This window comes from Lynx rufus, unplaced genomic scaffold (assembly GCF_022079265.1).
Source record: "Lynx rufus isolate CCGP_SWC_20201006 ecotype Redwood Valley unplaced genomic scaffold, mLynRuf1.p SCAF_8, whole genome shotgun sequence".
Classification (NCBI taxonomy): Eukaryota; Metazoa; Chordata; class Mammalia; order Carnivora; family Felidae; genus Lynx; species Lynx rufus.
The window spans coordinates 119202779-119218644 of record NW_025814896.1 but is presented as its reverse complement, the minus strand read 5'-3'; the positions used below and the strand labels follow the sequence as shown (position 1 = coordinate 119218644).

Here is a 15866-nt window from a genome sequence, read left to right as displayed (position 1 = left end):
AATCTTAACCCAGTGTACTTTTAAAATCCATTTATTTATGGGGCGCCTGGGTGGCTCAGTCGGTTAAGCGTCCCACTTCGCTCATCTCCTGATCTCGCGGTCCGTGAGTTCGAGCCCCGCGTCGGGCTCTGTGCTGACAGCTCAGAGCCTGGAGCCTGTTTCAGATTCTGTGTCTCCCTCTCTCTGACCCTCCCCTGTTCATGCTCTGTCTCTCCCTGTCTCAAAAATAAATAAAACGTTAAAAAAAATTTTTTTAAATCTGATTTATTTTAACCTTAGTCTGTCCCGACCATATATTAAAAAAAAATTTTTTTTTTTAAGATTTTCCTTCACGAACCCTCTACAACTTTTCTTTACGTTTAGATTTTGTCCCAAGCCATTTCTCTCCAAATAAACAGTCTCATTTAGGACAAAATTACTTTCTTTTACCTTCAACAAAAATATATTTTCATTTCTTATATATTTTTTTATATCTCTTACTTTTCTACACACACACTTGCTTTTCTTATCTTTATCAGTTTTAACTACATTTAGTAGAATTTTAACTCTTAGAAAAGTTAGTCTCCAGTGAAAACTAAGTAGTAACCAATTGTGAACTCTACGTTACATCAGAATTTTTTTTTTAGATGGCAAACTTATGAATCCATTAAGCACAAAGCATGTTTTCCCACACACCCAAATATTCTTAGTTTTTTTGCAACAAGTCAAAAGCACAGACCTACATCTAGTAATTATTGCTTTAGCCTCTTATCTCATTAGATATCCAATGAATTTACTCTCAATTTATCATGCAAGCAAAACGTTAACGTTTTGGGTTACCAAAGACTTTGAAAGCTATCTTAACAATTACCCATGAAAACTCTGAGACAGACAGTCTGATGGGTGGCACTCCCTGAGCTGGTTCCTGGGCCTCCCGGGTTCCACTGGCACACAGGGGGTCCTTGCCCCGGTGCACTGGGAGGGCTAGTCTCCTGTGGATCAAGTGGTTCACTGGCACCAGGTGAGGTCCCTTTTCTCAGCACTCTGATGCTCGTATCCCTGGTGGCAAAGGAGGTGGAAACGTAACATCTCTGAATCCTGGACAAGGCCCCAAGTAATGTAGCAGGATTCTCTCACAGAGTCATGACCTTGAAGATTTTCTTTCCAGGAAGCAACTTTATTCCTGCCAGCACCATTCAGTTGGGTTCATACCCAAAGAACTGAGCCCCGAACGTCCTGTGGCATAGTTTTTTTATACATTTTTTATTGTTTTGTGTCCCCTATATAGTAACATACACAAACATGTAGTCATTCGGTAGTCTCAGTTTACAAGGTCATGAGGGATGTTGTCACGTAGGGACACAGCCAGGTTAACCTTGAAGTTTTTTTTTTTCTTTTTTTCTTTTTTTTCTCTCCTTAGGGAGGGGACCCTACCATAGCATGAGAAAATTAGCAAGGCAAAAATCACTATAAGAAAAGTCAAAAGGCAAGTGACAGAATGGGCAACAGTTGTAATGGAAAAAACTCAGTTTTTCCCTTCCAATGTAGGGGAAAACCCAGTTCTTTTCTGCTATGTGTTTTTCTCTTGTGTGTCTCCCTTACAGAGAATACTTCACTTCTGACACTTCTGGTCACTAATGTTTGAGGGTTTTTCCCTACAACAACAAGCAATTCTCCCAACACCAGCTAGGTGTCCTACAATTTAACCCAATTCTAGCATTATCTACCTGAAGATAGAGTCAAATCTCACAGGTAAGGGCTCAGTCCTACAAGACTGCTCCTCACGAATCTCAAGCTCAGGTTATCTATCACCTGTGCTTCTGATCTACTGGCTATCTATCCCTCCTTGGTTTAATTAACTCGCTAGCACAGCAAAACACTGTTTCCAAGTTTATTAAAGTATATGATAAAGGATACAGATGAACAAACAGATGATGAGACACACAGGGCAAGGTCTGAGAGGGTCCCAAGAGCAGGAGTGTCTGTCCCAGTGGATTTGGGGTACATCACCCTCCTGGTGTGGATATGTTTGCCAGCCTGGAAGTTTCCTGAACCCATACCACCAGGATTTTATGGAGGCTTCCTCACGTAGGCATGATCAATTATTAAATCTATTTCTACCCCCTTTTTCCCTCTCTGGAGGATGGGGGGGCGGGGTGGGACTGAAAATTCCAAGCTTCTCCTCACAGTATGGTCTTTCTGGAGACCAGCCCCCATCTAGATGCCCACCCAGGATCACCTCATTAGAACAAAAGATACTCTTCTTTCTCTTATCCTTTAGAAATTTACAAGGGTTTTAAGAGCCCTGTGTCAGAGATGGGGTCAAGACAAGTATTAGAACAAGAGATATTCCTAGTGCTCCTAACATTTAGAAAATTACGAGGGTTTTAGGAGGTCTGTGCCAGAAACTGGGGGCAGAGGCCAATATATATATTTTCTATTGTCTCATAACAGTATTTACAGTTCAGGTCATGGACATAGTGATTATATCCTAAATATTCAGAGAGAATTCTCTTTATCTGCCAAATCAGTAAAGAGACCAACAACCCAACAGAAAATTGGAGAAAGAATATGAACAGACAGATCTCAGGAAAGTGATATAAATACGTTTTATGATACAAAGACATAGGGGCACCTGGCTGGCTCAGTCAGCAGAGCATGTGACTCTTAATCTCAAGGTCATGAGTTTAAGCCCCACACTGGCCATGGAGCTTACTTAACAACAACAACAACAAAAAGTTACAAAGATATAGGCAAACTCATTAATAATAAAGGGAAATAAAGAGGAAAATCACACCAAATATCATTGTCAACTATCATACTGATAAAAATTCAAAAGTTTGACAATATACCCTATGGGAAAACAGATCCCATATGCTGCTGTGAAATTAATATGAAAAGATCTCTGAGATAGATTTTTAAATGGATAAAAGGAAAAAGACAAACCAGCTCCTAGAGCATATATGATTTCCATTTTTATTTGCATAAGGACACACACACACACACACACACACACACACACACTGAAAAGTGGTTACTTGTTGCAGTGGGAACCGGAGTGGATGAGGGATAAGGTGAGAGTAAGTGTATACCTTTTAAAAAAAAAACAAAAGAACTATGGTCCAAAGAGTTTCCTAAAAGGCAAATCATTATATGTGATAAAAACAGAATACTGTTGTTGTTTTTTAAACAGAAGTTTTGAAATGTACCCTATGGCAATGACTCCTTTGTGTACAATTGCAAAAATATTTTGTGTGTGTGTCTGTATCCTGGCTTATTTCCGAGAAGACTAATTGGCAGAGAACTTTTTTTTATATCAAAAGGGTGGTTAAAGGGTATCTAAAGTGCCAGAAAAAAAAAAAATGTGGTGCAATGGCTTCTTGGCAGTCTTTGAACAGGATGTTACAAAACATTTCCCAAACATTCAGTTAATGGGAATCCTCCTGGCAACACAGAATAACAATGAGCTTATTCATATGAAATGTGTCAATATGGTGGTTATGAATAACCTGAGGCAGACAGGAAATGCACAGTCAAGTGAAATACCTTCACTGAACATTTACGGTATCAGAATTTGGAATCCTTTCCATCATTCAAAATATGTTCTGACCTGTCAAGAGAAACCACACAATCAATTAATTTAAAAAGACAAGTATCATATGATTTCCCTAATATGTGGAATCTAAATAAACAAACAAACAAAAAAATCAAACTCATAGATACAGAGAACAGATTAGTGATTGCAAGAGGCAGGGAGTAGGGGATGGGAGAAATAGGTGGGCCTATTTTTTTTTTTTTTTTTTTTAGTTTTTATTGAACAAAAAAATTTTTTTTTTCAACGTTTATTTATTTTTTGGGGGACAGAGAGAGACAGAGCATGAACGGGGGAGGGGCAGAGAGAGAGGGAGACACAGAATCAGAAACAGGCTCCAGGCTCTGAGCCATCAGCCCAGAGCCTGACGCGGGGCTCGAACTCCTGGACCGCGAGATCGTGACCTGGCTGAGATCGGACGCTTAACCCACTGCGCCACCCAGGCGCCCCAACAAAAATTTTTATAAAGATAAAACATGGAAGTAACCTGAGTGTCCACTGACAAATGAGTTGATAAGCAAAATATGGTATATACATGCAATGGAACGTTATTCAGCCTTTTAAAAAAGGAAATTCTGCAATATGCTACAACATGGATGAAACTTGAAGACATTAAGCTTAATGAAATAAGCTGGACACAAAAATACTGTATGATTCCACTTACATGAGGTGCTTAGAGTAGTCAAAATCATAGAGACAGAAAATAGAATGGTGGTTGCCAGGGGCTGGATGGAGCAGGAGAATCGGGAGTTATTGATTAATGGGTATAGAGTTTCAGTTTTACAAGGTGAAGAGAATTCTGGAGATGGATGGTAGTGATGGCGGCACAACAATATGAATGTATTTAGTATCACTCAACTGCACACTTAAAAATGGTTAAGATGGTATGGGGCGCCTGGGTGGCTCAGCCGGTTAAGTGTCCGACTTTGGCTCAGGTCATGATCTCACGGTCCGTGAGTTCCAGCCCCGCATTGGGCTCTGTGTTGACAGCTCAGAGCCTGGAGCCTGCTTCAAATTCTGTGTCTCCCTCTCTCTCTGCTCTTCCCCCGTTCGTGTTCTGTCTCTCTCTCCTTTAAAAATAAGTAAAAACAAGGGGCGCCTGGGTGGCGCAGTCGGTTAAGCGTCCGACTTCAGCCAGGTCACGATCTCGCGGTCCGTGAGTTCGAGCCCCGCGTCGGGCTCTGGGCTGATGGCTCAGAGCCTGGAGCCTGTTTCCCATTCTGTGTCTCCCTCTCTCTCTGGCCCTCCCCTGTTCATGCTCTGTCTCTCTCTCTCTGTCCCAAAAATAAATAAACGTTGAAAAAAAAAAATTTTTTTTTTAAAAAATAAAACATTAAGAAAAAAATTTTTAAATGGTGAAGATGGTAAATTTTAGGCTTGTGTGTTTTACCACGATAAAAAAAGTTTAAAGAAATAGAAAAAAAGAAAGCTAGAGTGGCTTTGTTAGTATCAGACAAAATAGACTTCAGAACAATACAATTACCAGACATAAAGAGGGACTTTTTTGAGAGAGAGAGAGAGAGAGAGAGAGAGAGACTGAATGAGTGGAAGAGAGAGGCAGAGGGAGAGAGACTGAGAATCTTAAGCAGGCTCCATGCTCAGCATGGAGCTTGATCCCATAATCCCAAGACCCTGGGATCATGACCTGAGCTGAAATCAAGAGTCAGATGCTTAACCAACTGAGCCACCCACGTGCCCAAAGGGATACATTTTATAATGATAAAAGAGCCAATAGACAAGGAAGAAACAATAATCCTAAATGTGTATTCACCTAATAACAAAGTTTTAAAACACATGAATGAAAAACTGATGGAACCAAAGGAGATTTATAGTTGGAGACTTCCACACCTCTCTCTGTGTAACTGATGGAACAAGTAGACAGAAAATCAGTAAGCACAAAAAAGCTCTGAACAACACTATCAACCAACTTGATGGAACTGACATTTAAAAAAAAAATGTTTTTTAATGTTTATTTATTTTTGAAAGAGATAGAGTGCAAATGGGGGGGGGGCAGAGAGAGAGAGAGAGAGAGAGAGAGAGAGACAGAATCTGAGGCAGGCTGTAGGTTCTGAGCTGTCAGCACAGAGCCTGATGCAGGGCTCGAACCCACAAACCGTGGGTTCATGACCTGAGCCAAAGTCCGGTGCTTAACCAACTGAGACACCCAGGTGCTCCTAATGGAATTGTGTGAAACAGAACAATCCACACAACAACAGTAGGAAGTCTTTCAAGTTCACATGAAACATTCACAACCAATAAGGTAGACCATATTCTAGGCCATAAAATAAATCTTTACAAATTATTAAAAATTAAAATCACACAAAGTACATTTTATGAACTCAATAGAATTAGATTAAAAACAATAACAGAAAAATATCTGGACAATTCCCTAATAATTGGATAGCTTCTAAATAACCCATGTGTCAAGGGAGAACTCTTCAGTGAAATTAGAGAAAATATTTGAGCTAAATTAAAATGAAAATACAGCATATTAAAACTTGTGAAATGCAGGGGCACCTGGGTGGCTCAGTTGGTTGAGCATCCAACTTTGGCTGAGGTCATGATCTTGTGGTTCATGGGTTCAAGTATCACATTGGGCTCTTTGCTGTCAATGTGAAGCCTGCTTCAGATCCTCTATCTCACCTCTCTCTCTGCCACTTCCCCACTTGTGCACTCTCTCTTTCTCTCAAAAATAAATAAAAACATTAGAAGTTTTATTTTTTTATTTTATTTTTTTTTTTCAACGTTTATTTATTTTTGGGACAGAGAGAGACAGAGCATGAACGGGGGAGGGGCAGAGAGAGAGGGAGACACAGAATCGGAAACAGGCTCCAGGCTCTGAGCCATCAGCCCAGAGCCCGACACGGGGCTCGAACTCACGGACCGCGAGATCGTGACCTGGCTGAAGTCAGACGCTTAACCGACTGCGCCACCCAGGCGCCCCAAAACATTAGAAGTTTAAAAAAAAAAAAAAACTTCTGAAATGCAGACAAAGCAGTGCTTAGAAGGAAATTTATGGCATGAAAAACTTTTATTAGAAAAAATGATCTAAAATCATCTAAGCTTCCACCTTAAGAAATATTTTAAAAAATTAAAAATAAGAGCAAATTCAGAGTGCCTGGGTGGCTCAGTCAGTTAAACATCTGACTCTTGGTTTTGGTTCAGGTCATGATCTCATGGCTTTGTGGGTTCGAGCCCTGCATCAGGTTCTGCACTGGCGGTGCAGAGTCTGCTTGGGATTCTCTCTCTCTCCTTTCTCTCTCTTTCTCTCTCTCTGCCCCTCCCCCACTCGTGCTGTCTCTGTCTCTCTCAAAAATAAGTAAACAAAAAAAAAGAACAAATTCAACTGAAAGCATGCAAGACAAAATAAAGAGCAGAAATCAATACAATTGAAAACAAAAACACAACAGAGAAAATCAATAAAATTAAAAGCTAGTTTTTGGGGAAGAAATAATAAAATTGATAAACCTGTAGCCAGACTGAAAAAAGAATACACCAATCATCCATATAGGAATAAAAAGGGAGATATCACTACAGACTCTACAGACCCTACAGACATTAAGTGTATCAGAGAATACTACAAAAAAAAAAAAATCAAAACCCTCTATGCCTATAAATTTGATGACTTAGATGAAATGGACTGATTTGTTAAAAGATACAAATTACCAAAACCTGTTCAAGAAGAAATAGATGAGCTAAATAGTCCCACATTTATCAAAGAAATTGAATTCATTGGGGAAAGCCTTCCAACAAAGAAAACTCCAGGCTCAGATGGTTTAACTAGCAAATATTTAAGTAAGAAGTAATACAAATTTGACATAATCTCTTCCAGAAAATAGAAGAGAAGGAAGCACATCCCAAGCCATTTATGAAACCAATATTTTTGTCTCAGGTCAGGCTGCTAAAATGAAATAGCATAAACTGGGTGGCTTAAAAACAACAGAAATTTACTTCTCACAGTTATTGAGTCTGTAAGTCCAAGACTGGGGTGTTAGCATGGTTAAAATTCTGGTGAAGGCCCTCTTCTGGGTTATAGACTGCTGTCTTCTCATCCTGTCCTCATATGGTAGCAGGGGTGCAAGAGAGCTCTTTGTGATCTAACGGCCTTAATATCATTGAAGAAGGCTTCACCTTATGACCTAATTACCTCCCAAAGGCCCTACCTCCTAATACCACCACACTGGTGGTTAGTATTTCAACATATGAGTTTTGAGGGAAACAAGCTTTCAGTCCAAGTGCAATTACCTTAATATCAAAACCAGAACCAGTGTGGTATTAGGTTACAGGATAGGCACACAGGTCAATGGAAGAGGACACAGAGTCCAAAAATAGACCCACACAACTGATTTTTGACAAAAGCGCAAAGGCAATTCAATGGAGAAATGATTGTCTTTTGAACAAATGGTGGTGGAATAACTGGACAGCCATTTACAAAGCAAAATAAGCCACCACCCAAACTTCACATTTTATACAAATTTAACTCAAAATGGATCATGAATTTAAATATGAAATCTAAAAGTTTCAAAACTTTAGAAGAAAACACAGTAGGGAATCTTGGTAACCTGGACTTAGGCAAAGAGTTCTAAGAAATGACACCAAAGGCCTTATAGAAGAAAGACTTGATAGATGGGAGGGATTTCAGGACTTAAAACTGACTCTGTGAAGAATACTCTTTTTTTAATATAAGGTTCCAAATTCCTGGAAGTTTTTTTTTTCTCTTCTTTTTGTATTTGAGAGAGAGAGACAGAGACAGGGAGAGAGCATGAGTGAGGGTGGGGGGTAGAGGGAGAGAGAGAGAGAGAGAGAGAGAGAGAGAGGGAGAGGGAGAAAGAATCTTAAACAGGTTCCATGTTTAGTGTGGAGCCTAATCCTGAGTGCGGGATCATGAAATCAAGAGTTGGACGCTCAATTGACCCAGGAACCCCTGTGAAGAATACTCTTAGGAGAATGAAAAGACAATTCAGGGGTGCCTGGGTGGCTCAGTGGGTTGAGCATCCAAGTTCAGCTCAGGTCATGATCTCACAGTTTGTGAGTTCAAGCCTCACATCAGGCTCACTGCTGTCACCCTGTCAGTGCAGAGGCCACTTCACATCCTCTGTCTCCCTCTCTCTGCTTCTGCTCCTCCCCTGCTTGTGCTCTCCCCAAAATAAATAAATATTAAAAAAAGAGAGGGAGAGAATGAAAAGACAATTCAGAGATGGGAAGAAAAAATTTAAAAATCACAAATTAGACAAAGGACTTGAATCCAAGATATATAAGGAACTTTCAGAATGCAATTACAAGGAAATCAATTTTTTTAAATGGGCAAAAATTTGGAAATATAAAATTTTAGAAGACAGCACTGACAACAATTTCTTTGACATTGGCTATAGCAATATTTTTCTAGATATGTCTCCTGATACAAGGGAAACAAAAGCAAAAAAAAAAAAACACAACCCATTGGGACTACATTAAAATAAAAAGCTTCTGGGGCGCCTGGGTGGCTCAGTTGGCTGAGCATCCAACTCTTGATTTTGGCCCAGGTCATGACCCCAGGGTCATGGGATCGAGCCCTCGCACTGGGCTTGGTGGAACCTGTTTAAGATTCTCTCTCTTTCCCTCTGCCCCCATCCTCTGCTCTCTTTCTCTGAAAAAAATAAAAATAAAAGGCTTCTACACAGCAAAAGAAACAATCAACAGAACTAAAAGACAACCTGCTGAGTGGGAAAAGATATTTGCAAATGAAATAAAGGGATAAATAAAGGGATAGTATCCAAAATACATAAAGAACTTATACAACTCAACACACACACACACACACACACACACACACACAAATAATCCAATTAAAAACGGGCAGAAGACATGAACAGATATTTCTGTAAAGAAGACATACAAATAGCCAACAGACACAGGAAAAGATGCTCACCATCACTCATCATCAGGGAAATGCAAATCAAAACCACAGTGACATATCGCCTCACACCAGTCAGAATGACTAAAATCAAAAACACAGAAGACAAGTGTTGACGAGGATGTGGAGAAAAAGGAACCCTCGTGCACTGTTGGTAGGAATGCAAACTGGTGCAGCCCCTGTGGAAAACGGTATGGAGATTCCTCAAAAAATTAAAAATAGAATTACCATATGATCCGGTAATTCCACTAATGGGTATTTACCCAATGAATTATGAAAACACTAATTCAAAAAATATCTATGCACCCCTATGTTTATTGCAGCGTTATTTACAATAGTTATATTATGGAAGCAGCCCAAGTGTCCATCCACAGATGAATGAGTTAAGATGTGGTATATACATACAATGAAATGTTACTCAGCCATAAAAAAATAATGCAATCTTGCCATTTGCAACAACATGGATGGAGCCAGAGAGTGTAATGCCAAGTGAAATCAGTCAGTCAGAGAAAGACAAATACCATATGATTTCACTCACATACGGAATTTAAGAAAGAAAAACAAATGAACAAAGAAAAAAGGAAACAAACCAAAAAACAGATTTTTAAGTACGGAGAACAAATTGATGGTTACCAGAGCGGAGGCTGGTGAGGAGATGGGTGAAATGGTGAAATAGATAAAGGGAATTAAGAGTATACTTACGATGAGCACGAGTAATGTATAGAATTGTTGAATCACTATATTGGACACCTGAACCTAATATAACACCGTGTGTTAACTATAGTGGAATTAACATTTTTTTTAAAAAGGGCAAAGATTTGAACTGACAATTCACCAAAGAAGCTACATGGATGGCAAATAAGTACATGAAAAAATGCTCAAAGTCATTAGTCGCTAGGAAACTGCAAATCCAAATCATAATGGTGGGGGCATCTGGGCATCATAACGGTAGGGGCTCAGTCAGTTAAGCATCCGACTTCGGTTCAGGTCTTGATCTTGAGGTTCATGAGTTCGAGGTTCTGCTGTCGGCCTGTCAGCACAGAGCCCGCTTTGGATCCTCTGTCCCTCTCTCTCTGTACCTCCCCCACTCATGCTCTCCCACACACAAAATAATAAATACTAAAAAAATCATAATAGTATACCACTTCATAACCAATAAAGTGGCTATAATAAAAAAATACAGACAACAACAAGTGCTGATGAGGATGTGGAAACACTGGAACTCCAATACACCACTGATGGGAACGTGAAATGGCCCAGTTGGTGTGGAAAACAGTTTGGCTGTTCCTCAAAAACTTAAACATAAATCACCACACGATCCTGCAAACCTACTCCTAGGTATACACCCAAGAGAACTGAAAACACGTTCACACAAAGACTTACTTGCACTTGAATATTCATAGCAGCATTATTCATACTAGCCAGTGTGTAGAAATAACCTAAATACGTGAGTGATGAATGGATGAACAAAATGTATTTCCACCCCAGGGGATACCACGCGGCCGTGACAAGGAATGAACTATGATGCACACTGCAACATGCATAAGCCTTGAAAGCATTATGCTAGGTGAATGAAGCCAGACACGAAAGGCCACGTGCTGCATGATATGATCCCATTTATATGATTGTCCAGCAGAGGCAAATCTATAGAGACAAAAAGTCGATTAGTTATTGTCAGAGGATGGGTGTAGAGGGGATTAGTAGTGACAGGGCTTCTGCTGTGGGTTATCTTAATCAACTGCAGCTGTCATAGCAAAATACTGTAGATCGGGTGGCCTAAACAACAGAAATTTCTTTTTCATGCATCTAGAGGCTGGGAAGTCTAAGATCAAGGTGCTGGCAAAGTAGGTTTTAGTCTGAGGCTCTTGGTGTGTGCATATGGAGAGAGAATCCTCTCCACCTCTTCTTATAAGTGCACGAATTCCATCAGGGGGGCCCCACCCTCATAACCTCATCTGTCTCTAATTACTTCCCAAAGATCCCAATCTCCAAATACCTTCAACTTGAGGAAGAGGACTTCAACATGAACTTGTGGGTCAATTCAGTCCAAGCAGGGACTGATGGAAATGTTCTAGAATAAGATAGTGGTGGTGGTTGCACAACTTTGTGAATATACTAAAAACTATTGAATTTTATGCTTAAACACACACATACACACACACACACTAAGATGCCACCATCTACCTGTTAGAGTGGCTAAAGTTAAAAAAATAAAGAAATAAAACAAAACACATATGACAATACAGAGGGCTGCTGAGAATGTGGAGGAACCAAAACTGTCACATATTGCTCAGGAGGGTGTAGAATAGTTCAGCCACTCTGGAGAACAGTTCGAAGGTTTTTTACAAACTTAAACACACACATACCACAGAACCCAGAAATCTCACCCCGTGTTATTTGCCCAAGTGAAATAAAAGCCTGTATTTACAGAATAACTGAAAACCACTTCACAAATGTTGACAGTAGCATTGTTTGTCGTCACCAAAACCTGGAAACAGTCCAAAAAATTGTAGCACATCTATAAAATGGGTCGCTAGTCATTAGGAAAATTGCACTGATACCACAACACAAATAACTCTCAAATGCATTATGCTCAATGAAAGAAGCCAGATTCAAAAACTTACAGGGGGCGCCTGGTGGCTCAGTCGGTTAAGCATCCAGCTTTGGCTCAGGTCATGATCTCGCAGTCTGTGGGTTCGAACCCCACGTCGGGCTCTACGCTGACAGCTCAGAGCCTGGAGCCTGCTTCGGATTCTGTGACCCCCCTCTCTCTGCCCCTCCCCCCGCCCCTCGTGCTCTGTCTCCCTCCATCTCTCAAAAATAAATAAGTGTTAAAAAACAATTGAAAAAACCTTACACACGGTATGATTCCATTTACGTAATATCCCGGAAAGGCAAAAGTGTAGGGACAAGACCCAATCAGTGGTTGCAGACAGACACCGTACCTTCGGTTCCTGCTGGCCAATTAGCTTTCTCTTTATTGGTGTGCCCTCCACTCCCCACCTCCACCTGCCGCAGCCCTCCCTCCCATGAGCGCCCTTAGGCTTAAGCTTCTCCGTTCTACTAAATCAGTTATATTACTCCTCCGCCGGCTTTCATTTTCCAGAATTGTGTTGACATTTCTTTTTTTTTTATATAATTTTTTAAAGTTTATTTATTTACTTTGAGAGAGAGAGAGTGCACGCACAAGCAGGGGAGGGACAGAGAGGAGAAACAGAATCCCAAGCAGGCTCCAGGCCATCAGTGGAGAGCCTGCTGTGGAGCTTGAACTCAGAAACCGTGAGATCATGACCTGAGCTGAGATCAAGAGTCAGATGCTAAACCGACTGAGCCACCCAGGAGCCCCTGTGTTGACATTTCTTTTTTTTTTTTTTTTTTTTAATTTTTTTTTTCCAACGTTTATTTATTTTTGGGACAGAGAGAGACAGAGCATGAATGGGGGAGGGGCAGAGAGAGAGGGAGACACAGAATCGGAAGCAGGCTCCAGGCTCTGAGCCATCAGCCCAGAGCCCGACGCGGGGCTCGAACTCCCGGACCGCGAGATCGTGACCTGGCTGAAGTCGGACGCTTAACCGACTGCGCCACCCAGGCGCCCCAACATTTCTTAACTCTTATCATCTCCTCCCCCCTCTTTAGCCCTATAGGTTTATGGTCTTTTTATTTCTTTACTGTTATTACAGTGGGGATTTGGAAGGGAAACGGATAAATGCACAGTCAATCTGTCACGTTAACTGACACAGCTGTTCTTTAATCAAGTCTACAACATAAATACAGTTGAGGAAATGGATACTATTTTCTCATGAATATATATAAAGTTTATCACTAGCCAACCTGAGAAAATATAGATGTTTAGCAGATAGGATCCCAGTAAGGATGTCCATGCAAGCCATTTGATTTTTGACTCCCAGAGGGGACACCCTGAAAAGAGTTGCCTCGTGGTTTCCGGTCTGTCAGCCAGAATTTCCAACAGCTGCCTAGGCTATGGGCCAGAGTTCATGAGAGTCTGGCAAACCAACAGTTTTATACGGGCCTGTGGGAGCTGGGGCAGCCCCCTAGCAGTGGTAAGCTGGTGACTCAGCAAAGGAGTTGTAGGTCTGCGTGTATCTATCAGCAGAGTCCCAGGAATCACACTTAAAATCAAGACCCAGAAATGCCTTTTCATTACTTACATCATAATCATCCCCTCACATAAATGCGTAAAACTTGTGTTGAAATAGCACTGACTCCCAAAGGAAACATTCCTGTTCTCTCTCGTTTCTATGGCACTGTGATCTTCGGTCTCAAGCAGTCTTTGAAAAAGGCAGTAATACTCAAATCTTCCACATCAAGATCACATCAAGTTCCACAAAAACGCCAGAGTCTCAGGAAGCAGCTGGGCTGTTGTTTCCCCCTTCTTTAGATGTCCCACAGAAAAACTGAAGCACACTAGGTGGTGGCTTTTAAACCTTTGGATCCCCCAGATGTCAATTGCAGGTTGTGATTGCATCTTACTCTGTCACTGTTCATCTTTGCCAGCTGACCCTGAAAATTGAGATTTTCCTCTGTAATACTATAAAACTGTGATCTTGTATCTCACTCCAGCACACCACCAATACACAGAAAGAGAGATAGACATACAGACAGAATTGGGTGCCTTTGTGTTTATGTGGAAACTCCGGGCCATGTAAACCAGGGCTTTCTTTTTTACGTGTGAGGGTGTATAGTGTACTTTATTGATGGTACGTGACAGGTAGGGCTCCCTAAATGCCTCCCCTTCTTCAGGGGGTTTGGAATGGAAACTGTGTTGAGGACAAGCGATTTTTCAGTATGTCGAGGGACCCCTGTAGGGCAAGGACACCCCAGCAGCTGAGGGCCTCTCTCTTGCTCACATGCCTCTCCCTGGGGCTGGTGTTCCCAGGGTTCTTATTCCTTGGAGTCCGTGTGTCCATCGCCCTATTGCTAGAGACAGATTCATTTTCATCAAAGGAAATAAGCTTGACAAAATGGTCATTGAAGGCAATGTCAGCCCCAGCACCAAAAGTGGAAGAGTGGGAGGGACGCCTGGGTGGTTCAGTCAGTTAAGCATCCCACTTTGGCTCAGGTCTTGATCTCGCCGTCTGTGAGTTTGAGCCCGGCGTCGGGCTCCGTGCTGACAGCTCAGAGCCTGGAGCCTGCTTCGGATTCTGTGTCTCCCTCTCTCTGCCCCTCCTCCACTCATGCTCTGTCTCTGTCTCTCAAAAATAAATACACATTAAAAGTTTTTGAAAACCACATTAAATAAAGGTGGAAGAGTGGGTGTCACCGTTAAAGCTGCAGGAAACTGGTCCGTAGTGTAGCCCAGGATGCACTTGAGAGGGCCCTCTGATGCCTGCTTCACCGTCTTTTTGATGTTGTCCTATTTGGCAGCTTTCTTCAAATGGTAGGTCAAGTCCATGACCAACACATTGTGGGTGGGGATACAGAAAGTCATGCCAGTGAATTTCCCGTTCAGCTCAGGGATGATCTTGCTCACAGTCTTGGCAATACCAGTAGAAGGAGGGATGATGTTCTGGCTGGCTTCTTAGCCATCATGACATAGCTTCTCAGAAAGGCCATCTATGGTTTTCTGGGTGGCCGTAGCGACATGTACTGTGGTCATGATTCCCTCCGCGATGCCAAAGTTGTTATGGACGATCTTGGCCAGGGGCTCAAGCAGTTAGTGGTGCAAGAGGCGTTGCTGACTATCTTGAGAAAGTTGTCATGCCTCTTTCTCTTGGTTCAAGTCCATCACAAATATGGGGGCATCAGCAGAAGAGGCAGAGATGATGACCCTTTTGGCTCCACCCTTCAAATGAGCCCCAGCCTTCTCCAGAGTAGTGAAGATACCAGTGGGTTCCACAAGAAATTCAGCACCAACCTCACTCCGTGGGATGTTAGTGAGATCTTACTCCAGGGAGACTGAGATAGGCTTTCCATCAATGACAAGTTTCTCATTCTCAGTCTGGACTGTGCCATTGAACTTTCCATGGGTGGAATCATACTGGACCAAGTAGACCATGTAGTTGAGGTCAACGAAGCTGTTATTGGTAGAGACAATATTTACTTTGCCAGAGTTAATAGCAGCCTTGGTGACCAGACACCCAACAGAGTCAAAGTCATTTACTTGGGCCTTCACCATCATGTCTCAGGGACACAGCTGTTGTCAAACAGGGAGGGGCAGAGAGCCAAAAGGAGCCAGGACTTTCTTGAACAGAAGTTAAAGGAAATCTTGTAAAGCAAGGAGGCAGATGGTTGGTTGCTACTCTTAGGCACTACTGTCTTATTCTTGCTAATGAAACGCTGATTTTGCGAAGTATGGTCTGGCAACAGACTCAGGAATGAGGAAGGTGTCACCCAGCAGCATTGCCGGAGTCTCAGAAAAAAAATATAAACACACCCAGTTAA

The 15866-nt window shown here is 41.6% G+C and overlaps 1 pseudogene; it reads right to left on the bottom strand.

The window, feature by feature from the left end:
• Positions 1 to 987: 987 nt before the first annotated feature.
• Positions 988 to 15600, bottom strand: LOC124503975 (glyceraldehyde-3-phosphate dehydrogenase-like; annotated as a pseudogene).
• Positions 15601 to 15866: the final 266 nt, after the last annotated feature.